This window comes from Ascaphus truei, chromosome 1 (genome assembly GCF_040206685.1).
Source record: "Ascaphus truei isolate aAscTru1 chromosome 1, aAscTru1.hap1, whole genome shotgun sequence".
Taxonomy (NCBI): domain Eukaryota; kingdom Metazoa; phylum Chordata; class Amphibia; order Anura; family Ascaphidae; genus Ascaphus; species Ascaphus truei.
In genome coordinates this window covers 48,150,033-48,174,128 of record NC_134483.1, presented here as the reverse complement: position 1 = coordinate 48,174,128, position 24,096 = coordinate 48,150,033, and the positions used below count along the sequence as shown (strand labels likewise).

General features: G+C 42.7%; 1 long non-coding RNA gene across 1 annotated transcript in view; it reads right to left on the bottom strand.

Moving 5' to 3' along the window:
- Positions 1-7,960: 7,960 nt before the first annotated feature.
- Positions 7,961-24,096, bottom strand: part of LOC142468985 (uncharacterized) — a 40,372-nt gene continuing 24,236 nt past the window's right edge. Inside the window, exons 2-3 of the long non-coding RNA XR_012788928.1 lie at positions 10,121-10,175; positions 7,961-8,614 (exon numbers count right to left, since the gene is read on the bottom strand). This is a non-coding gene — a long non-coding RNA (uncharacterized LOC142468985). The remainder of the gene's footprint in view (positions 8,615-10,120; positions 10,176-24,096) is intronic.

Here is a 24,096-nt window from a genome sequence, read left to right as displayed (position 1 = left end):
TTGTTTTTCAAATTTATTCATGAAAATATTGGCATGTGTGGATGTGACATTGGATTCCCATAGCTCTCCCATGGCACTTAAAACTGATCCTCAAACAGGAAGATATTGTGATCACACCCTAGCCCCTGAGGAAGCAAAGATAGCCTTTGTGAAATTTGTAGGGCGATCTCACACTGCAGAACAGTGTGTCCAAGGGATCCTAGCAATTTGCAGGAACCTGCTGTACCTATCGCATTCCATCGGAGGGTCATCTCGGCAAACCCGGAAGTAAAGACGTGAGCATGCAGCTCAGCGGCTTAACTCCAACGTGAGGGGACTCTACCTACGAGAACAGAGGCAGCAGAAAAGGAGATATCCCACTGTTGTGTACAACGCTGTATCTGTGTGCTGTGTGACAGCACCAAACGTGTGGGTGGGAATTGTTCCCTTTTGATTTTAAATCGTGTTAATACAAATGATCTGCTCCATCGTAGTGGTGTGTGCTATTCTAATCCTATACAGTGACATTACTTTTGACTACTGTATCTCTATGTCTCATTTTAATTTTTTAACAAACTCTATCATCTGTGCTGCAAAACTTCACAAATGTGGCTGAAAATGATAGACCCCTCTCTAACTCGACCCAGTATTTCTAGCATTATGCGCAATCATTGTAACCTGGAGTTTAGAGTGGGTTTTATTGATACTATCTCTTCCTTATCTTTCCATTGTTCTAGTCCCAGTCTTTCTAATTGGATTGCTGCCAAGCTATTTTTAGTGGAGGGACTTGCATGAACTGGGTACTGGCAACATTATTTTTAAGTCAGAGATGAACATGAAACTCCATATAATGATTATGAAAGCCCTAGGAAGTGGGCTGGAATACTACATAGAAAGGAAAGAAAATGCGTTCTTGTCAACAGTTCTGTATTTAAATCTGACTTTTATTGTAATTTAAGTATTCATTAATTTCTGTTTGCTTAGGATTCTCCAATGACTCCAATAGGGATTTTTCTTCGAAAACTGTCCAAAATATAGAAATTACTCCTAATAATAAATGAAGCTCTCAAAAAAACCTGTTTTATTATTAACACAGTGCACAGTGATGAATAAAATGCTGATAAACTGCAATAGTGAGCAGGGCGTCTCCTGAGCTGAACCGCATTAATTTCAGCCTCAGGGACCCCATACTTCCCGAGATATAGGCCTCGGTATGGGATGCCGGTATCTCCTACGTATTTAAATCCTCCAGTCACGTGGACCCTGACACTGAGGATTTAAAAAATGGTGGGGTTTCCGGCACCCCATACCGGGGCCTGTAACTCGGGAAACAGGGGTCCCCGAGGCTGAAATCAATGTGGTTCAGTCAGGAGACCCCCTTCTCCTGTACACTATTATTAAAATGAATATTTAAACCGCACGATCGCCTGTAAGAGTTGTGCATAGAGACGCAGGGTCTCTATTCAGCTCTTGCAGGCTGCAGTTTATACAAACAATTTCAGTGTGATAGGACTTAGAACATAAAACAAGTAGTGTGATTATTATTATTATGTTCCATTTTTAACCGCACTTTTTTTTTAAAAAATTGTCTTTTTTCTTAGTGAATACCATTTTGACATATGTTTTAGAGTGCGGTAAAACAATGCAAAGTCGCTCCACAATGAACTGATTTTATCGAGGTTTTGTGAATAGGCCCCATGCTGTTTTTTCTGCGTTTTTCGGTTAAAACCTAATACTGGACTCCCTGTATATAATAGTTAATATATATCTTGATATATATCTTGGTCTGACACTTATAATTATTTAAATGAAAAGGGCTTGGTTTAAGATACTGTAGTTGAAAACTCAGTTACACCATGAGAACGTTTAAACTACTATAAAAATCACTACAATGTTGCATTGGCAAATGTTTCTTTTATAAACCACTTGCTCTTCTGTGACACGTACGCTGTAGTGGCTATGTGTTCTAGGAAGATGCGTACATACTTTACCTACCGCACATACTGCTTGTGTTACACAGTGGAATAAATGTATCAATGTCACCATGGATGGTGCATGTTCTTCTATAGCGCTGCTAGTTTTACATAGCGCTTTACGGAGACATTTTGCAGGCACATGTCCCTGCCCCGTGGAGCTTACAACCTATTTTTTTTTGGTGCCTGAGATACAGGGAGATAAGATGACTTGCCCAAGGAGACAACGCCAGTAATTGAACCAGGTTCCCCTGCTTCAAACTCAAACTCAGTGCTAGTCAGTGTCTTTACTCATTGAGCCACTCCTTCCTTTGTTGAACAGTTTTCATTCCTTGATCATCCATACTCTCAAATAAAAGATCTTCCAAACATTAACTTGGATTACTATTGTGTTTGTATGGAGGAGGGGAGACTGCTCCACTATCTGTGACCAATTACTCAACATTGATTAGAGAACTCATCCCTATAATGACACTGCATTGCCTAACAATGTTGACTCACTTTGTAGGCTGTTGATGCATACAAAAAAAATGGTACTACCCCCCATCATCTTTAAAAAATAGTAATCATCTTAACACCTCTCACCCTTCATCTGCTCTTTTTTGGTCCCAATACCTAAAAAATCCAGACAGTTTTTTATTCGAAAAATAAACATTTAGTTAGGGGGGTGAAATAGTGCAGTACGGTTACTTTAACTGCTGATTATCATGTAAACCGAACCCCCCCCACATCCTCCTATATACTGTATTTCAATGTTCCCACAGTGACCCCTTATGTAGGAGGGTCTGTTTGGTTTGTGATTGTTTGTTACCAAGGACATTAGTTTAAATGAACAGTTGCTTTCTTTCATGTTTTTGTAAATATTTATCAAACTTGATGTGCAGACTATGAACATTACTTGTAAGTTTTTCCTTTTCATTCCATCGAACAAAGAACATAATCCCACACCCTCAGAACACTCATACTGTATACAGATACAGATAATAAACACATTTTTGGAAAAATGAAAAGTATTTACTTTTATTGACAACATTTGCAACACAAAAAATACACCCCACACATCCACCAACCCCCTGCCTTACACACTATGCCCCAACACACTCGCCAACCCCCTCCCTTGCACACTATGCCCCAACACACTCACCAACCACCTCCCTTGCACACTATGCCCCAACACACTCACCAACCACCTCCCTTACAAACTATGACCAACACACTCACCAACCCCCTCCCTTACACACTATGACCAACACACACACCAACCCCCTCCCTTACACACTATGACCAACACACTCACCAACCCCCTCCCTTACACACACTACACCCAACACACTCACCAAGCCCCTCCCTTACACAGTACTCCCAACCCACTCTCCAACCCCCTGCCTTACACATTATGACCAACACACTCACCAACCTCCTCCCTTACACACTGCTAAAACTTCGGCTTTTATAGAGGTGGTCACACTTGCTGATGATCAATTAATCAAGGGCATTTGATTAGCAGCACCTGTCTGCTACTTAGCATCTTTATTCCTATGGAAGCAGCAAGGGTGCACTTAGTTTTTCACACATGGCTTCTCCATTTTGGCTTTATTTTTGTTAAATAAATCATGACACGGTGTTTTATGTCATGTGTTGTTGTTCATCTGAGATTGTATTTACCTAATTTTAAGACCTGCTAAGGAACAAATGATTGTTATTATGTCCTGATATGTAAAACCATAGAATTCAAAGAGGGTGTACTTTCTTTTTCAGGAGGGGATAACCCCACAAACAGGGAAAAGGGGATTAAATCCCGTTTTTAAGGTCAAAAAAGTGAATAGAAATTGTGTCTCAGCAACATAATGTGGACTGTATTAGCAAATCCTACGCTTGATACTTTTAGAATTGTGGTATTCTATTCAAACTTATTTTTTCTCAATCAATAAGGACTATATTGGGAATTAATTTCTCATATAGTACACCACACAAGCAATAGTCCATTTGATTGAGAATCTAAAGTTTTGTATTTTTTAAACTAATGGTTATTGTTGTTGTTAATATTTGCTTGCTTGAACAAGGTTTAGGTGCACAAATATATATATATGTTTGGTGTGTGTCATCATTCAACGTACAACCTTTTTTATTAAATATATTCTTATTCATTTTGAATCTGCATATTGTTGCATTTTTGGGGATCCTGGTACGAACTGCTTCTGGGGAATTAAGTTTCCCATAAATAGGTATATTTTATGCTCCAGGGTGTGTTTTCTTCTTCCACTGTTTGTTATAGGGAACTGAGAATCCCCATTCATTCACCCAGGCAGCAATAAATAAACCAATTATATTTGTAGTGGGACCCACCTAACCATTGTAGATAAGTTCAATTAGCGCCCCCATTTCTTCCTATTGTGCATATCTGTCTCTATCTATAACTACCAGTAACACATTTCTTAGATGATTGATGCAAGTTTTGCATGTTCAGACATTTTTCTCGGTATGTAATTATCGCCTTCACTAGTTCATCTTTGTTAGCTGGTTTCACATATGTGCATAGATGTTGTTTTAATGCATGCTAGACCAATGTTATGGAGTTCATATCAGGGGATCTATAAGTATTGAGACATATACAGTACAGCTATTGCCATTAATGACACAAAAACACACAACAGTATATTAAAAATACGTAGACTGTACAAGCAACAAATAACTTATTCTGGTGGTGTTACATGAGTTTAAAACCTATTGGAAATAAAAGCAAAGCAGATCGGTTGGTAGAAAGATAGCTTATTCCACTATCCTTTATGAAACTTGCCAATGCACTGTGTTTTGGGACATTATCCCGAAAGAACAGTGACAAGATGAAAAATGCTTAGAAATGTATAGTGCTACCTATAGCTTAACTACACACAAGCATCACCTATTGTTCATTCAAAGAGCTACAAAAGCTGCAAAATACCACTTGACAGCCAAGGCTGAGCTGCAGTCATGGGACTAGGACATGCAATGAAGTGCTGGTGAATTTCACTCTTTTCCCGTGGGAACAGTAAGTCTTGGTATGCAATGTAAAGTACAATACTGTAACTCTAGGAAATGCTTTGTGTGCCATTTTCTCTCTAATTACTTATTGTAGCGGAGTGTCTTCATATTGCACATTTAATTAAATATTTTCCATTGGCAAACTGCATTTCAGCTGTGATTATCCCCAGAGCAGAGCAGAGCCAAGCCAAATGAAGTGACAATATGTTGATATGCCATCAACATTAATGCAAATGTAATGTTGCTTCTAAGGTAAAAATGCTTGCAGTTTGAACAAAACGTATCGTTCTGCGTGACCAAAAAAACCACAAGACCAGTAATACAGCATAAGGGGCAACACTCTCCTTAAGATGTCTAATTATACTGTTTTAACTCTGCAGTGGCATAATCTATATCTGCTCTAATAAAGAGATAGGCAGAAAATGAGGAAAATGTGACATACAGTATGTTATGACAACAACTAAAGAAAATCACAATACAAAGATATCAAAGAAATAGTTCCTCCAGCACAGAGGGGACTCTGGATAACCAGAGACCAAGAAAGATTGTGGTGGTAGAGGACTCCATTATTAGGAAAGTACATTGGGTAATCTGTTGCCATGACCGCATGAACCGAACAGTTTGTTGTCTCCCAGGGGCTCGAGTTCAACACATTACCAGGTGGTCTAGGTACACGTTGGAACTAATGACAAAGTTAGAGAAAGATGGACACTCCTAAAAAAATATTTATGGGATCTAGGCCCAAAGCTTAAAGCAAGGACCTCCAAGTTAGTATTTTCATCATATACTACCAGTGCCATGCGCTACCCCAGGGAGACAGGCAGAGATTAGGGAGGTTAATGAATGGCTGATAAAGTGGTGTAAGAAGGAGGCTCTGGGTTTTTAGCGCACTGGAACTCCTTTTCTGAGAGATGCTATCTTTATGGTAGGGACGAATTGCACCTCAATGAAGAGTGATCTTCTGTGCTGGGGGAGAAAATGTTAAAATGGTTGGAGGATATTTTAAACTAGGATGAAGGTGGGAGGGACAAGAAACAGATAATAAATTAAATGGAATAGGTGGGGAAATAGCAAGGGGTCATGGAGGTAGAGTGGGGGCAAGTGCCTGTTTGGCAAGCAGTGCCTGTTTGGCAAGCAGAGAAACACACATAGTAAAAACAGATAATACTAGAAAAATTCTAAAGACTAAACACAATTGGCATAGAAAGGAAGGAGCAGATAAGATAATAGTACAAACTGAAAAAAAACTTAAATGCATGCTTGCTAATGCAAGATGCCTGACAGATAAAATGGGGGAGCTTGAATTAATAGCTACAGGGGAGTATTATGATATCATAGGCATTACTGAAACATTAAAAATTACTGTTAATTTACAGTTGTATTCCCTTTTTCTGAAGGATCAAGCAAATAGAAGAGGAGGTGGAGTATGTGTACATGTTAAACCGGATCTAAAACCTATTATAAGGGTGGGTGTTTATGAAGGGAATGATGAAAATGTAGAGACCTTGTGGATAGAAATTTGCAGTGGAGGTAAAAGTAGAAAGAAAATGTATGTAGGAATATGCTATAAACCACCAAATATCTGTGAGATTGAGGAAGCCAAAATTCTTTTGCAAATGGAGAAGGCATCAAAACTAGCTCATGTTTGCAGATTGGGTGATTTTAATTATCCTGATATAAACTGGGACTATGAGATTAGCATTACAACGAAAGGAAACCGTTTTTTGGGGGTGCTTAAAGACAATTATATGACCCAAATTATTGAGGAACCAGACAGGAGAGGGGCAATACTGGATTTGGTAACATCAAACAATGTAGAAGTAATACCAAATATTAAAGTCTGGGAACATTTGGGTAACAGTGATCATAACATGGTATCATTTGAAATAAATGATCAAAATAGAGATTACTTGGGTTCAACAAAGTCTTTAAATTTTAGAAATACAGATTTTAATAATCTGAGGACTAATCTACAAGCAATAAATTGGGATGATGTTTTTGCAGGGAAGAATGGGGAAGATAAATGGACAGTCTTTAAAACAATGTTATAAAAGGGAACTTAGTGTATACCCGTGGGTAATAAATATAAAAGAAATAAGTCCCATCCCACGGGCAGTACAAAGGATATGGGGTCATCCCTTAAGGTTGGAGGAAAGGAGATTTCAACAGCAACAAAGGAAAGGGTTCTTCCCAGCAAGGGCAGTTAAAATATGGAATTCATTACCAATAGACACTGTGATGGCAGATACAATAGATAAGTTAAAAAAAAGGTTGAACATCTTTTTAGAAAGGAAAGGTATACAATCATATACCAAATAAGTAAACATGGGAAGGGTGTTGATCCCGAGAATAATCTGATTGCCAATATTTTGAGTCAGAAGGAATTTATTTTACTCCTTATGTGATATCATTGGATGATATTTCACTGGGTTTTTTGTTTGCCGTCCTCTGGATCAATATACTATAAGTATGGATATAGAATAAAGTATCTGTCGTCTAAATTTAGCATACAGTAGGTTGAACTTGATGGACATATGTCTTTTTCAACCTCATCTACTATGTAACTATATTAAACAATGGCAATGATACTGATGGTGTTATGGCAACTACAGCATTCTAACTCTAGGCTTCACCTCCGCCAAAATGTTTTGCTAACCTATATTGCCTAAATGAATCAAATGCAATTCTTCAGCACTTTCTATGTACTATGGAAGTTATATATAATTGATCATTAATTCAATATTTTAAAACTCAGAAATGTTGTAACCATGTTTTTGGCTATGCAGGAGCTTGGTTAATCAGCTGAAATCTGTTGACCTCACACATGGAAAATAATCAAATGGGCACCAGTGTGTATATCCTCTTTGAACATACTTTAATGAATTTCAGACTCAAGTAAAAGGTCGGGAAAGAAAAACATTCCTTCCTATAAACATTCAGGTTTACAATACCGTCCGTTTTCCGTTCTCGAATTAAACTGGAGCCCATGTAAAAATGTAATGTTTTTCAAAAGTCTGGTGTAATAATGCCCTGGAGTTTATAAATCTTGCTAAACCATAATCAAAATCATATCTAATTTATTCTTGTTATAAACAGTAAAGAGGAGAATAATCAGATACATAGAAACACTGACTCACCGCAAGTGCTTTGCACAGTGAACACGACAAGTAGTTTTAGGCAGAACAAGCTGTCTTTGTTTAAGGTGGCTCAACAAATAAATAAAACAAAGGGAATACATTTAGAACAAACAAATGTCAGAAATCTTTCCAAATCCAAGTTTAGCTTCAGTTCATTGTAGTCCTGATCAGTATGGCTGTGTAATATTTTGGTTGTTATGGGTCACTGGAATTTCTTCATAGTTCAAAATAATACCAATGTAGATGTCTTTATTATTTTTTCGATATGTTGCGATACATTGGGATATACTGCTGCGTCATCATTGCCATTGGTTCCTATGAAAACTGGGACTTAGATGTTGTGTTTTTTTAGTGTTAAAAATATTCATTAGGCTAGAAGAAAATAAGGTAATACAAAGTATGTGGCAAAAAGAAATAGAGTGTGCACAGATCCCAGACAGTCCAGCATTCAAATAGTCCCTGCTGCAGCTCCAATCTTTCTCCCGCGATCAAAGACGGGGCCAACTAGAACACATACAGTACATACATAAAATAGAGCCCAAAAAAAGGGGGTTGTAATTTTTAAAATACCACTTTATGTAAATTACGAACAATATATTCCCTTACATTACAAATAATAAGATGGTACTACGCTATTCACGATATCGCTGCCCGCCAACCCGTCAGATGAAAAAACAAGCAGTCCCGCCGGATGATAAATGTCCCGGCACACCGAGACCACAAAAGGAACTGCTGTACAGAGTATAGGTATGGTGTCTGCCAAGCTCCAAACAACCTCCAAACACAAACAGGCAAAGCAGGGAACCGAAGCTGGCATCTGACATCACAGTCTCCCACGTGGTACCAAAGTAACCAGTATCACCTCTACGCATTTCGAGTTCACTACTCTTCGTCAGGGGGTGACACCGACGCTGGTGTCTGACGTCACAGCGTCCCACGTGGTACCAAAGTAACCAGTATCACCTCTAGTGTATTGTAAATGAGTATTACTTGACCTGTAGAAGAGAGAGAACGTTCAACTGTTAGTCCAAATAAAAAAGGTGTCACCTAATACTGAAGTAGTCATTTACTCTGCACTATCGTACTGGACTAACATGCCTATTTCTATTTAATTCAGATCTAGGACGAAAACCTGGCAACGCATTAATATTAATGCTGCGGTTCTCAAACCTCTCCTCAGGGACCACCAAATATACCGGATTTTAGGCATGACCAATGCACTTACTCACAGGTGATGGCACCTAATTTGCTAATGAATACAACATTTGGTTGTTGTTGTTGTTGAAACCTGATATGTTTAAGGACCCTGAGGGGACGATTGAGAGACAATGCATTAATGTATGCCAGCTTACAAAGGGAAGGTAGAAGAGAAACAAATTATTTTTTCCAAAATATTTGTTCTAAACCAACACCTTAACACCTATATAACATCGTCACAGTAGAAGAAAGTGTGGGTAACAACATATCCAAAATATCCCATATCCATATGATTCCATATAATTTTCTCTTTTGGTCCTGAATTGGGGGAGGTTACCTTAGAAACATGCTATATTTTTTTGTTATACGTTCTTTACATCAAGTAGTCCTCACTTTATTCAATTTTCTGATTCTCAATTTTCTTCTACCTTCTTCTGTTCTTAATAATTATGTATAGAGATGAACAAGTCTGCTGCTCAGATCTGGGTGCCTACCACAAACAAGTTAAAACGTCATTTTCATTTTTTGCTCAGCTGGAAATTTCTGGCATTTTCCCCTCCCTATAAAGCCATCCCTCATTCCAGTGACAACATTTCATGTTGGCATTGACAGTGGGCAGCTGGAGGGTGGAAGGAGGCTGGCATGGAGAGAGAGAGCGGGCAGAGAGAGACAAAGGTGCCGAGAGAAAGACACAGAGGGGCAGAGAGAAAGGCAAAGCACATCTATACTCTGGCTAATATCAATACTACTAGATAGCATACGTATACTGTGTATATATATAATATATACAAATTTACAATCTTCCATATTTACAATCTTCTGGTCTTTTTTTTCTTCGCACTGGCTGGCTCTTCTTGGACATCTTTGTCTGTAAAGAAAGAGACAATATATATTTACAAACATATATAGAAAAAGACAAGTGCAAAGGAAGGTGCCGATACTCTAATGCTGTATTATTATTTTTTATTAAGTGTGTGTTGCAAAATTTGTCTTAATTTCACGTGATGCACATTTATTCTTCAGTGAGTTACCTTTTACTGTATGTACACAATCTTTGGCTTGATTGGTAGACTCAAATTCAAAACTGGATCACACAATAGAATTTGGCAGTGCTTTCCCACTATTTTTCAGTTCTTTCCTGCAGCTCCATTGAACCTTGCAATGAAAGGCATATTGCAATCTCTTTATTTCCCTGTGCCTCAGGCACCAAAAAAAATAGATTGTAAGCTCTACAGGGCAGGTCTGTGTTTGCAAAATGTCTCTGTAAAGCGCTAAGTAAAACTAGCAGCGCTATACAAGAACAAACAATTATTATTATTATTATCTGCATAATTGTCCTCCTTTTTCAAGTTACAGATGCGGCAGCCGTTATTCGAACATTTCACGGAGCCGTTTTCGTGAAGTCTGCTGTATTACACGCGGCATTCACTCGTTATTCTTCCGTGAACGCTTCCGTGAGTGCCGCCAATCATACCAGTCATTCCTGTGTTTACCGCTGTTGATTTGTTTGAATTGCCTGGATTCTGAATTCTTTGGGTTCAGTTCTTCGCATATCCGCCAGGTGGCAGAAATGAATGAATTCCCTTTGCACTATCCAGTGGATAGTACTGTACAGTTACAGTATGTACTATGCTACTGTGTCAATTTGCAGGTGTTTTAAAAACAGATAAAAACCAAGTCTACCACAGTGATCCATTGTGAATCGACCTTGGTCGCTGAAGACTGTAAGAGATGTGTGCAGAGGTAAGCAATGGAGACCGTTTTTAAGGTGAAATTAAAATAAGGCTTTATTGTGCCTGTCCCTTTTAACACAGCAAAACATATGAAAACAACAAACGCCTATCCCTGTTTAAGGGCTCACTTACTTCCCCAGTCCCTTTCTCCAGGGCTGGAGGGATACTCCCATTACCACCCTATTCCCCAAATTCCCAAGAGATACATTAAAGCAGGTGGCCCTTCTTGTCAGTCTCTGGTAGGTTCCTGGGTCCCCTGTGTCCAGGAATATAGGTCTTTGGGTGTCTTGATTTCAGCAGAGCCTTTCTGCTCAAGACCTCTTTCCTTTTGTCAGCACCCTTGTGTACTGAGGAAAATCTCCCTTCTTGTCTCAGAGGCAGGCTTTTTCTGACACCTCTAATCAGCCAGGTGCTGGTCAATTAACCAGCACACTGCTGGATTAGAGGCAAGTTTTATGAACAGAGTAAGTCCCCTGTTACATACCTCCCCTGATTGTGGGAAGCTCGGGCTTGCCACGGCCAAAGCCCATCCTTCCACTCTCATTCGAGATATCTCAGTGACTTGACAGAATGGATGGAGGAGGAGAACCCTCAGTCTCGCTGGGATTGGAGCCCTTCCTCCAGTTTAGTAGTGTCTCCTCCAGAAGGTGCTTGAGATCAGCAGTCCTCAGTCGCTCAAGGAGAACTTTTTCCAAGTCCAGTCTTTCTACTGACCACGTGGTCATGAGCTTACCCCTCTGTCGGGCACTCCTCTTTTTGTAGGCAGACTGTATGGCTACAGTCGCAGAGCGTTTATGCAAATCGCTTTCTCTCGCCATCTTTCCCATGTACTCCACTTTAGCACCAAATGTCCATTTCATGGTATTACAAGAGCGCCCAAGAATAGCCACTTGAGCCCTCAGTTCTTGAAGCTGTCTTCCTGCACTTTTCCCATTCAATGTAGTCGCCAGTTCAGCTTCTTTGGGATTGAGTTGCAATTCCAGCTCCATTTCCAGAGAATGTCCTATCTTTTCAGCTTCCTCAGCTAAGGATTCTTCAGGCTTTGATTCTGCACTCCTACCTCTGTTTGTTGCCTGTTGGGCGTGTAGCAGGTTTGGCTAGTGCTTTCTTAGGTGGCTCAAACTTCGTAATCTTGTTTTGAAGATGAGTGGTGTCCCCAGCTCTCACTGTACCCTTGTCCTCACGGGCCTTAGTTACTGTGGGATACCGATGCTTGGGCAGAGCCAATACCTTTTCCCGTATTGGAGGCATCTGTAAGTTACTGGTCTGCAGAGTCTCACTCTGTTTCTTGAGTGTTTCCTGCCATTCTCCTTTCAGGGTCTTTATTTCGTCCCTGTGCTTTCTCTGAGCTTGCTTCCACCTATCATTCATTATTTTGTGGAGCACTGTGAACTTCTTCGCTTGGGCCGCAGATACTCGTCTCAGTTCCTGGACCTTTTTGCGCTCCATCTTGTACCGAGTCACCTGGCCTCTAAGCTTATCCTCTAGCGATGCTTTGGTGATGGTCAGGGTAGCCTTCAGTTTATCATGTTGCTTTGCGAGGACACACTGGGTAATCAGACATTCCTGCAGCACTTGTATTTCCTTAGCAGCCTGCAGATTTTCTTCCTGCAGAGTTCGCTGCTTCTCCTCAGCATTCTGTAGGTGTGTATGCAGACCTTGCAGTTGGTTCTGCAGTCGGTGCTCTGCTTCAAACTTTTCATCCTCCAAAAGTTTCTTTATTTTTTCAAGCTCATGCAGCTTTTCATTCTTTTCATTGACGTGGTCTGTCAAATCAGAATTTTCTTCTTTTAGTCTTAAATTGTGTCTTTTTTCAGTCTGTGTAATATTTAGGGCCTCCGTGTAGTCCCCCTTCCATTTACGCACTTCGGCTTTGAGGCTCCTGGTCTCCTGGCGTGAAGCTTCCATCTCTAGGTTGAGGGTCTGAAGCTCCTTCTGAGAAACTTTAAGATCCGTATTAAGACTGAGGATAGTTTTTTGGAAGATTTCCAGTTCCTTAGTGAGACTGTGCAGTTCCTTTTTAGAGACTTCCAGTTCTGTGTGGCAGCTGCCGATCTCGTGGTGTGAGGCATCCAGTGCAGACAACAATGGAAAATCCGCAGATCAATGGTGTGGCTCCCCGCTGCAATCTGCTGCTATCCTCCCGATTGGATCCTTAGGCGGATGCCCCTGGAGGGGCTTCCCGACTGGAGTGTACCCCTATCATGGATGTCTGAGTAGTCTCCTCTGCAACTTGCTGCACTTCTCTTCAGGCAACGTTCTGCAGCATATCTCACACTATTGCTACAGTGAAAGGGTCCCTAACCTAGGGCCTTTCCCTACAGCCTATACATATAATTTCTCTACAGTGAGTCAGGGAACTATCTGGGACCTTGGGGGCAATTCTGGCCTAGCCCACCGAAGCACTGCTCCGGGGACCCTACCTGCTCCCTCTCTGTCCAGACCTTGACTCCCTCTTTCCTCTCTCAGCGTGCGAAAGTCTATATCTTCCCCCAGGGAGTCTTGCAGCCTTATTGGCTCCCTGGCGTCAGGTGGTAATCCCTCCCTATGCAGCCTGGGAGTTGTAGTTCCTTCTGCAGCCTGTTACTGCTGCCGCCGTGTTCGCTAATCTCACTGCGCATGCGCGACTCATACAATGACCACCGCGACATTCTTCGGCCATGCGCGAACCTCAGCGATGCGCCCGCAGTCCAACATGGCGGCACCCTGTGAAGGGAGCCGTCGGCGAGCCCATCTCCTCCTGCACTTTCCTCCTCAGCATTCCCCGCAGCAGCGGAGGTAAGGGGGTGGAACCGGTTGCCTGAGGAACTGGAGGGGACCAGTTTACATCTACTGTCCCGGCTAAGCTCATACTAAAGCTTGCCGGGAGCATAGCGGGCTAGCCGCGGGTATGTTCTCCGTTTAAAAACGGAGTTTCCCTTGCGGCGGATGCTTCAATAGATAAGCGCTAATGGCGCTTATTATTGAAAGCGCCCGAGGCGCGGGAAAACCGGCCGGGTTTTGGCCGAAGACAGCCAGCGCGCCGCCCGCGCTATTTTTAAACTGCGGGGGCAGCCGCATTAGAGTCAGCCCGGCCGCTACTGTATATGACTAGTTTGAATCAAGGGACCCCATCGTTTAACTGCATTAATTTCAGCTTTAAGGATCCCCTGGCATCCGGATATACAATTCTGGCCCCCAAATGGTCTGCCAGTGGACCTTTAAATAGATTTCAGACACCGGCATCATCTTCAGAAGTAAGAATATCAAGGAGCAGAAATTAACACGGCCCAGCTCCAGAAATCCCCTGCACCTGGGTGGTGGGGGGGGGGGGGTATATATATTTTTCAGAAAGGGAACTCTCCTTTAGCAGCGTGTAATATTTGATATAAACTTTTTTCTTTAAACAGTAGAGCATTTGGTTTTATACAGTAACAGCACACAGTAGCAATATCCTCAGAATACATTGCATTTATCCTAACTACACACTAGCACCACCTATCGTTAATTCAAAGAACTACAGAAGTCGCAAAACACCAACGCCTTGCCTGAGCCGCATTCAAAGGATCATGACATGCAAGCAAGTGCCGAGGCATTTCACTTATTTACCCGCAGTCACGGGAAAAGTAAGTCATTTTACATCTGCGTATGTGAAATTTGCCCTTTTTTAAGTGCGCAAAAAGCCACGGCTAAATCAGAGTTCACAAGCGATTTTCCAAACATTAAATCAAAGTGCATTCCAATTTTATGTAATCTGATAATTTGTGAAATTCTAAATCGCTAGATTTGCTTCAAAATGTATCTAAAATAGCTACATCGGTTTCATGCAGAGATTATAAATTGGGCACATATACCATGTTTTGCTCACTGTCTGGTGATAATTCGCTGTACGCTAACTAATTTGGCGACATTATTAGCCATTTGAGGCTTGGTAAAAATGCTTAAAATGTTCAGAATTTATGTTGGACAGTTTCACACACCTCTGGCTGAGAGAAACCACAACCATCAGACTAGCCTCCGGCAATCAGTTCTCGTTGGGTTTGGTAGCCTGTTCGGTATCAATTTTATTTATATTGCAATACATATACTGAAGGTGAACAGAGAGATACCACCATCTGAAATGCCTTTACTCCCTACCAGTGTACCAGTCATTCAGTTAAAGCCGTGTTCACATTTGAAAAGTTCCTCACACTCGACTTTTTTTGTCCTACTCAGTCTTCATAAAGAGAGATGAGCAAATTCGTTAGCGTTCAGAAAAAAAACGCCACTAGGAAATATGCAAGCTCATACGGAGAACTTTTGCTTCATGACAAAAGTTTGCAAATTCACAAACTCAAAGAATGGTTGATAAAAAATGAGCACCCCTTAAAACTCTTTCACGTGCATGTATTGCTGGCCCCTTCACACTTAAAAGGTTAAAAAGACAGCATCTTGATCTAAAAATCAAAAAAGCAGTACTCAGTATATATATTCTGTGTGTATTTGAAAAGTCTTACGAGTATATTCTAGTAGCTTTGATGTGTGTCAATCCGTGTCAAAAGACCACTTTTCGATCATGGGTGAATCAGCCCAAATCTGGATTTTTATGGATATCTCCTCCAAAATCCATTTCACGGTGATAAATCCAAAAATGGATTTGGTCCGTTTTAGTCCACGCGGATGCATCAAAAACGCAATTGGATACAATGTGTTGACGGATTTGTAGAATCCAATCCTCGGATTCAACAATCCGTTGGTGGATTCTTAAAGATCTGTCAACGGATTGATGAATCCATGGATTGGATTGTACAAATTTGTCAACGGATTGCGGAATCCGCCAAACGTATTCGTAATAATAATAAAAAATCTGCAATGTGTCCTTTTTGAGATTGATCCGCGGAAATTCGTGGACCAAGGGAACTGGCTGATCTGCTGCGGATCCAAATCTGTCTGTCTTCATTTGCTATTCTGTAAGCCCTTCTCGTATGTCCAAGATGTGCAGAAAGGGCTTTTTAGAGGCGGTTTTCATTATGGCTGTGCAGATATGTGCGTAATGAGCAAACTTGCATTTTTTTGCAAGCTAGCTGAATTTTAATAACTCTGAAAACTGCAAAGGGCTGAACTGCTTCAAACAACTTCCTTTTTTTTTCTCACTGCCCTGGGGGGTTGGGTTGGGGGTTGTGGATTCCTTCCGGGGCCTGGGATTGGGCCTTTGCATGTTGGAGGTGGACCTCCAATTTAGTAGTGTCTCCAGTTGTATATATATCCAGCAAACCACACTCCAAATAAGTTAGGGAGAGATGATTTTCGTGTAAAAGGGCCCTTAGACTTGTCAGTATTTGTCTTACTGATATGTAAATATCATAGGAAGTGTGGGGTGTGACTCATTTAAAAATACTTTGTATAGCCATTAGCATATCTCCCAGGGTACCTCAGGTGTGCTTCTTTTTTAACATACTGTGTCTCTCCCTAATTTTTTGGAGGGAGGTTTGAGGGGATATATATAGAATTGGTGACACTACTAAATTGGAACTCCTCCCTCCCTCATTTTCACCCTCTCAACCCCATCCTCCCCCCTCCTCACAAAAGCCCTATTTCAGACTGTGTAGGGAACTCCCAATTCCTATCCCGCTTCCTTGAGATGGCAAGAAAAAATATGCGCTTTCTTTGATGGGGTTTAGCCTTTTGCTTTTGGCCCTTTTCAGCGCTACTAGAATTCAGTTAGTATAAAAAAAAAATGTGTTTGGTCATTTCGCACGGATTAGCAGATCAGGACTAAAACTGCTTCCAAAAAAGCCTCTTCCACATGATTTGGAAATGAGAGAAGGGCTTACAGAATCGCAAAACATGCAAATACCATCAGAAAGGGCTCTTCCCATACGGATTTGCACATCGTGCAGCTTCTAGAATATCCCCCATTGACTTTTCATCATTTGCAAATTTTTGGGTGAAGCATGCCTGTTTTCTCAATAATTTGAAAAAAAAACCCACAAAATTCATCGGGTTTGTGAACTTCAGTGTCACATAATTTCGCATATCTCTAGTATTAATTAACATGTTAATTACTTTGCATGTTACAGATGTAGCCAGACACTGTTTATGGTGCCGCAGACCAATGTCACCACCCTGTGGGATTACCTTGGAATTTTAGGGGTTAATTGTGCGGACCCACATAGAGAGTGATATTTTTCCGATTACACAGGATTCGGGGCAAATCAGCAGATGCTAAGCCCCACCCTGTGTTGCCTGGAAACAAGAATGTTACAGGGATATACATAGAGAGGAGAAAGTTCTAGAGGGTAGGTTCCTGGAGAGCAAGAGTGGAGGAGCCCCAGTGTATATAGTTAAGAAGTATATTCGTAAGTGTATAGGACAGACCAGTCCCTGTTTATTATGTTCTAGATAGGGACAGTGCCCTTTCAGATAGGGTCCTGAGATATGGCCGAGGTGAATTCAACTGTTCACGGATGAGGAGGCAGGCACGCCACAGAGTTCCCCATGAGCATTGCCCCCAGGTGCCATAGAATCAGTTCTACAGGCAGATCCCCACATGCCTTAATCCTAGTCTGTCTAGAAGTGGCAGTTCGGAGAAACGAATGGGGTGTAGATTCCCTATCTATAGTAAGTCAGCAAGGGCCCAAGAATGGCCCATAGTGACAGAGCATAAGGAATGTTATGCAGAACGGGGACAAGTCAATTTGTGAGAATGCAGTCAAGTGTCCGCACCACCCCAATGTGTTAAGTGAGGGCGCCTGGGGATGCCCCTGTTCAGAGTACAGACAAGTGAGAAGGAAATGGAAACATCCATGCTACTGTGTACTGTGTATGAAAGAGAAGAGCCCTAGTAACAGAGGGAAAAAAATAAAGAGTGATGTTTGTACTGCAAATGTTCCTGGCGGCCATCATTTCCATCCTTGCTACCTCATCGCCCAGCCGCAGGAATTCAGCACCTGGAATAAAGTAATGGCTTCTGAGTAGCCAATAATATAGACACTGCGGTAAACTCGCTAGGATCCATGCACGGAAGGTTACACCAACATGCAGACATCCGCGGCCCATCCCCGGCACCGAAAACACTAAGCCTGGCCACATCTGTATATAGTAATACTTTGTCATTATTGCCCAGCTGTATTGCAACTGTATTTCATTGTCTGTCTTTCCAGTAAATGATGATAGTTATGCAATACATTGTTATGTAAAATGATCATACATTATTTTAAACTTGCAACGGTTGTATAACAGTTAGCAGTTAAAAATAATTTAATTACATGATAGGGTAGCTCCTAGTTAAATGTATAATGCACACACAAGCTAGATCCCTTACATCAAGCAGGATGTCATTTTATGGCCTGGTACATAATGTTACAAACCTGTGGAATGCATGTAAAGCAGTCAAGTGAGTTTATTAACTGTAAAGTGGATATTTTAATAGAGAGTTGTACATTATATTTGTTGCTTGTGTCATACTAAACTAATGTGTTTGCTCAATATAAAAGTATACTTCAGAAATACTGCCATAGAATTATTCCATATCCACAAAATCAGGGGAGCAGGGAGATGTGTCACCATAGCAGATTAGAAAAACAACATTGGACAAAATTGCAGGATTCAATGGAGTGCAGGTGAGTGGGCTCTCTGAAGATTATACTCACAAACACGGAGTTCTAATGCACATGGTCCAAAACTATGAAAGACGTGGTTAAAGATCCACTTGCTCTAACAGTGCTCAAGGAGAAAAGAAAATACCGCAATAGTGCAGGTGGTACTTAAAATGAATTTTGCTCAAAGAATACACCCCCTGAATTCAAGGCTTACATCAGGGTAGTGATATTAAAACATTTAATGTACAAGAGGATAAGCCTCTGTGACTCAAAGCGTTTCGCTATGTTATCGCTTCGTCAGGAGTCAATGACTCCTGCGAAGCGATACCATAGCGAAACGCGTTGAGTAGGATACTTGCTACAGTTTGAGACTCAGATCATGGGACCATTGCTGGGAGAAGCACCATCCATACCATCCGCATCATCGGGATACCGGAAATGACATAATCGGAAGGGGCGGAGTCTCAGAGTGCAGTGAGAATGCGACTCATCCGGTTCACGGGAGTCGCAGCGGCTTATCCTCTTGTTAGGGGTGTGCAGAGAGAGTGATTTATTCTTTTAACTCTAACTGCGCATTTCTTACAGACTTATGCAGCCTGTTAGGATTCACACAGCGGGAGTCCCATTCAGAAGCAGGGACCTCTGCTGTGAGCCATTAGTCTGGTCCTGGCACGTGGGGGCCAGTGCCATTGGCGGATCGCATGCCTACCACGCGATCAGCCATTGCGCTACTGCACCGACACACTTTATTCGAGCAAATACCCAGTATGTACCTGGCAGATACCTGGAATGCGCCGCTCCTCACCTCTGACAAGCCCCGTTGCATTTGCCTTCCCAGCCTGGGTTCATGCCTGGCTGACGGGCGGCTGATCTGTTAAATGATAATGATTAGGATTAAATAGGCTGCAATGCTTCGCGTGTCTACCAGATGGCATAAATTCATGAATTGTAATGCAGTATATATATATATATACTGTGCAGTATTGCAGCCAGCGGGAATAAAATGCTTCAATCCCTGCCTGGAAAATAACGCAATGCACTCGGGCAGAAAACAGTCACAAACCTCAATACACCCGGGTATACCCGAATTCGTGGGACTAGCCGAGCTCGAATAAAGTGTGTCGCCAGTGTACATCTGTAAGATATGCATCACTTACTGTCGCGGACCCTTTAATCCTCCAGCTTGCCTGTAAAAATGCGGGCATGTTTTCAATTTGAGCCGGGGTCCTCCGCGCGTCGGCCGCATCTCCAGACGAGCGCTAATGGCGCTTATCATTAAAAGCGCCCGCGGCGCTGGAAAACAGCGAAAAAACGCAGCATCTGCCCGCGTTTTTAAAAAGCCCGCGGTGGCGGCCGCAGGAGATTAAAGGCGGCCGCCACTGTATAAAGCAAGTTAGAGACACTGTAGCTAGTTGTGCAAGGTCCAATGACTTAACACGTATGCAGGGTTCAGTTTGTGAGTAACACAACTCACTCAGACACGTTATTTAATTCAACATGACTAAAGATCCTGAAATTACATCCCCTTGAGTTACTTACTCCAGTAAGTTTAGAGGGGGAAAGGGAATCTTTTGTTAGGGGAATCATAGGGGGCCATGGTACAGCATTTCTCATTGATGTGTTGAAGTAAAGTCCTCCTTGGCGCTGGTCCTCAAAGTGATGAGATGAATATTGATAAGGAAAACAACAAAAGAAAATAGTGTAAACCTTCTATGCAACTACTAAAAACAATAACACCACCTGTGTGTGCATTTATAGATACACCACCTAAACACATTGAAACAAGATCTAGAAAAAACCCAGTGAAATTCTTTCACAACTACAGTTAAATGAAATAACATGTATCCATACAGACTATGAATAAATATAATAAACACAGACAGTGCTTGTTAGTGAAATTCTTACACCACTATAGTGTAGTGATAACAAAGTGTAACTGTAACGGAGTGCTCACCACAAACAGGACGTGACCGCGGGGGCGAGGTGGGGATTGACAAAAACACCAATCTCCAACCACGAGAGCGCGTCCAGAGTGTAGATTGGTAGTGGTAGCCGGTCGGGGTTATAGAGGTTAGAGTGGTAGAAGATACTTGCTAGGATTAAGGCATGTGGAGAGTTGCGGATCGTCAAAGGTACTTGCCGAGGTCGGGATTGAAGAGGTGTGGAGCGTCATAGGTACTTTGCAGTGGTCGGGGTTAGAGAGGTGTAGATCGTCGTTGGTAAGCCGGGGTCAGGAGTAGAGAAGTACAGAGTCCAGAATAAGCCAAGTTCAGACGAGACAGAGCTAGGAACAGGAGACACAGGTACAAGACACGGAGGCAGAAATTGCAGTAAGCACTTTGCATTGAATGAAGGCTTATGCTCAGCCATCTTGCTAAGGGGCTGTCTGAGCATATATAGTGCCCTGGGCCAATAGAGAGGCTGCAAGGAAGAACTCACCAATATCCCTCGCTTTGATAGGCAGAGTAGGAGGCAGCAGCAGCTGTGGAGTAGTGAACAGAAGCCAGGACCCGATTCGGCGCATGCAATATTTTCCCTATGGTTGGGGAGGTTGAAATTGTTCCCAGTGTGATTCCCCTGGACCTCACTGGGAGTTGGCATTTCCCGACTTATGGGGGCAATTGAGTACCTGATATCCGGCGTTGCGTCTGCGCTGTTTCTCACTGGAGGACAACTTATTGCCACCAAGTTGCATGGGCTCCTGGATATCTGTCAGGAGCGGATCAGCCGTACCAGCATAGAGACTATGGAAACTTGGAGAGGCTTGCCGGTGACGGGGTCTTCCAGATCTCCTCTCCTGCAATCGTTGGTCAACGCGGATGCATAGGGCGATGAGTTCTTCGAGATCGGTGAGACATTCTAGTGCGGCAAGCTCATTCTTTAGAGTATCAGAGAGACCTTGCCAGAAGGAGGCCGTCACCGCCTCGTCGTTCCATCCGCTCTCAGCGGCTATGGTGCGGAACTCAAAAGCATATCTAGCAATGGGGCGGTTTCCATGGGAAATGTTCCACAGAGAAGAAGCAGCAGTTACCTTGCGGACAGGCATGTCGAACACTCTGCGGAATTCCCAGGTAAATCATGCAATATCATGGGTGAGATTCGATCTCCATTCCCAGATGGGTGAGGCCCAGGCCAGGGCATCATCGGTAAGCAGTGAAATAATGTACGCCACCTTGGATCTTTGAGAAATAAATCGAGAAGGCATTAACTCGAATTGGATGAAACATTGGTTCAAAAAGCCCAGGCACCCATGCGGGTCGCCACTATAATGATTGGGGGAAGGAAGTCATGGTTCTGAGGTCGTGGTCATGGACACTGAAGTAAGGACAGGGGCAGAAGCCCCCGAAGGGACAGAACTAGGAGGCGGGGTTTGCGCCCGTTCGATGAGAGATAGGAAGTTTTGTTGCAGCAACTCCATGCGTTGGTCGTTTTGTTCTAAATATTTTTCAATATTGGACTAGCGTGCGTGCTCAAGACTCACACAACCTCAGCGGGATCCATGTTTGTTGGGTTGAGCATACTGTAACGGAGTGCTCACCACAAACAGCACGTGAACTCTGGGCCGAGGTGGGGATTGACAAACATCCCAACCTCCAGCCGCGAGAGCGCGTCCGGAGTGTAGATTGGTAGTGGTAGCCGGGTCAGTGTTATAGAGGTCAGAGTGGTAGAAGATACTTGCAGAGGTCGGGGTTGGAGAGTTTCGGATCGTCAAAGGTACTTGCCGAGGTCGGGATTGGAGAGGTGTGGATCGTCGTAGGTACTTTGCCATGGTCGGGGTTGGAGAGGTGTGGATTGTCGTTAGTAAGCCGGTGTCCAGAAAAAGCCAAGGTCAGACAAGACAGAGCTAGGAACAGGAGACACAGATACAAGACACGGAGGCAGGAATTGCAGTAAGCACTTCGCACTGAATGAAATCTTATGCTCGGCCATTTTGCCAAGGGTCTGTCTGAGCATATAGAGTGCCCTATGAAAATAGAGAGGCTGCAAGGAAGTACTCACCAATATCCCTCGCTGTGATAGGCAGCGTAGGAAGCAGCAGGAGCTGTGGAGTAGTGAACAGAAGCCAGGACCCGATACAGTGCGAGTGCGCACAGCGTGACGGTGACATCACCGTGAGGACGTAGCATGGAGGTGGGGCCAGCGGAGACAGTATTTCCTCCAGCACGTGATCCGCACACAAGCAGAGACTGACGGACGGCACCGACGGCACCGGTGTCACTGGAAGAGGAAACGGAGCACCCGATCGCGGGTTGGAGTAGGCAGACACCGCGCTGAACGCACCGCTAATCACAGATCTTTACAATAACCAGATAAACTTTAAATGGAAGTAATTACACAGGCAGGGTTTAATAGAATCTACTGTAGATGATAACTAGATAAGAGCAGAAAATGAAGTATCTGAGAACAAATATATACTTTGCTCCAGAGTGGAAAAGGATTGATGTCCATTACGATTAATATTTATGCAAGGAAAAGAAGAGAAAAATGCATGGTATAATAACATATATAACATAAAATTGGAGACTGTTGAAATCTCACTCATGGATTTTCAGTTAAAAATGCGCATGTAGATCAAAATAGATCAAGTGTGCTGGCGTCTTTGGAGCCACGGTAGATCTGCATGGTGTAGACGAGGGTGCTCCAGTCTCTGTATGGGATGTCGACTACTCCACGGAGCTCTCCTTTGCTTTCTGGTTCGCATCTACTTCCAGGATCCACCTCCCGCTGGAGCCGGTTTACGTGGGGACACGCAATGGCATACCACGTGTCGTGTGTGATGACTCATCAGTTGCGTCCTGGATTCCTCCTATAACCTCCACAAACACAAACTATGGCACCACGTAGCTCTCCAATGATTAGCCTCTGTTCCCAGCACACCAATAATCACCCTACGCGTTTCACCAGACCTGCTCGCTTCCTCAGGGGGTATACACTTTTATTTATAACTTTCTTTTATTGTTTTTTTTTTGCAGAGATAGTACAATCCAATATCATATTGTTATCAATTAGTCTGCTTTATGACATACAACATCGAGACGAACATGGTAGGGGGAAGACATGAGAGGGGAAGGTGAGGGGGTGCGGGGGGGGGGGGCAGGTAACGGCTCATGGAGGGGTGTAGCATCCTCCTAGTATTCCAATAAACCTAGCTCTTTCTGCGTGTTCTGATCTAACTCCTCGATCAACCCACCGCGTCCGACGATCGGGGGAAGGTGTAGGTCTCTCGCATTCGTCCTATATGTCAATCTATTTGTCAACTCTCTCGTGTGTCTGTTCCGTCACCGAAGGACAACCCACCTGTTACTATCAAAGCCAAACGGTGGCATTGCTCATCCCTGGGATATCGGTCTGTGCCAGCCACAATGACCATACTTTTTGAAAATTTGAGCCAGTGTCGTTGACTAGACTTGTCATCTTTTCCATCTGGCAAGCGAACCAAATTCTGTTCCGAATTTTGTCTATCGATGGAATTGCATTCTGATTCCACAACGCTGCG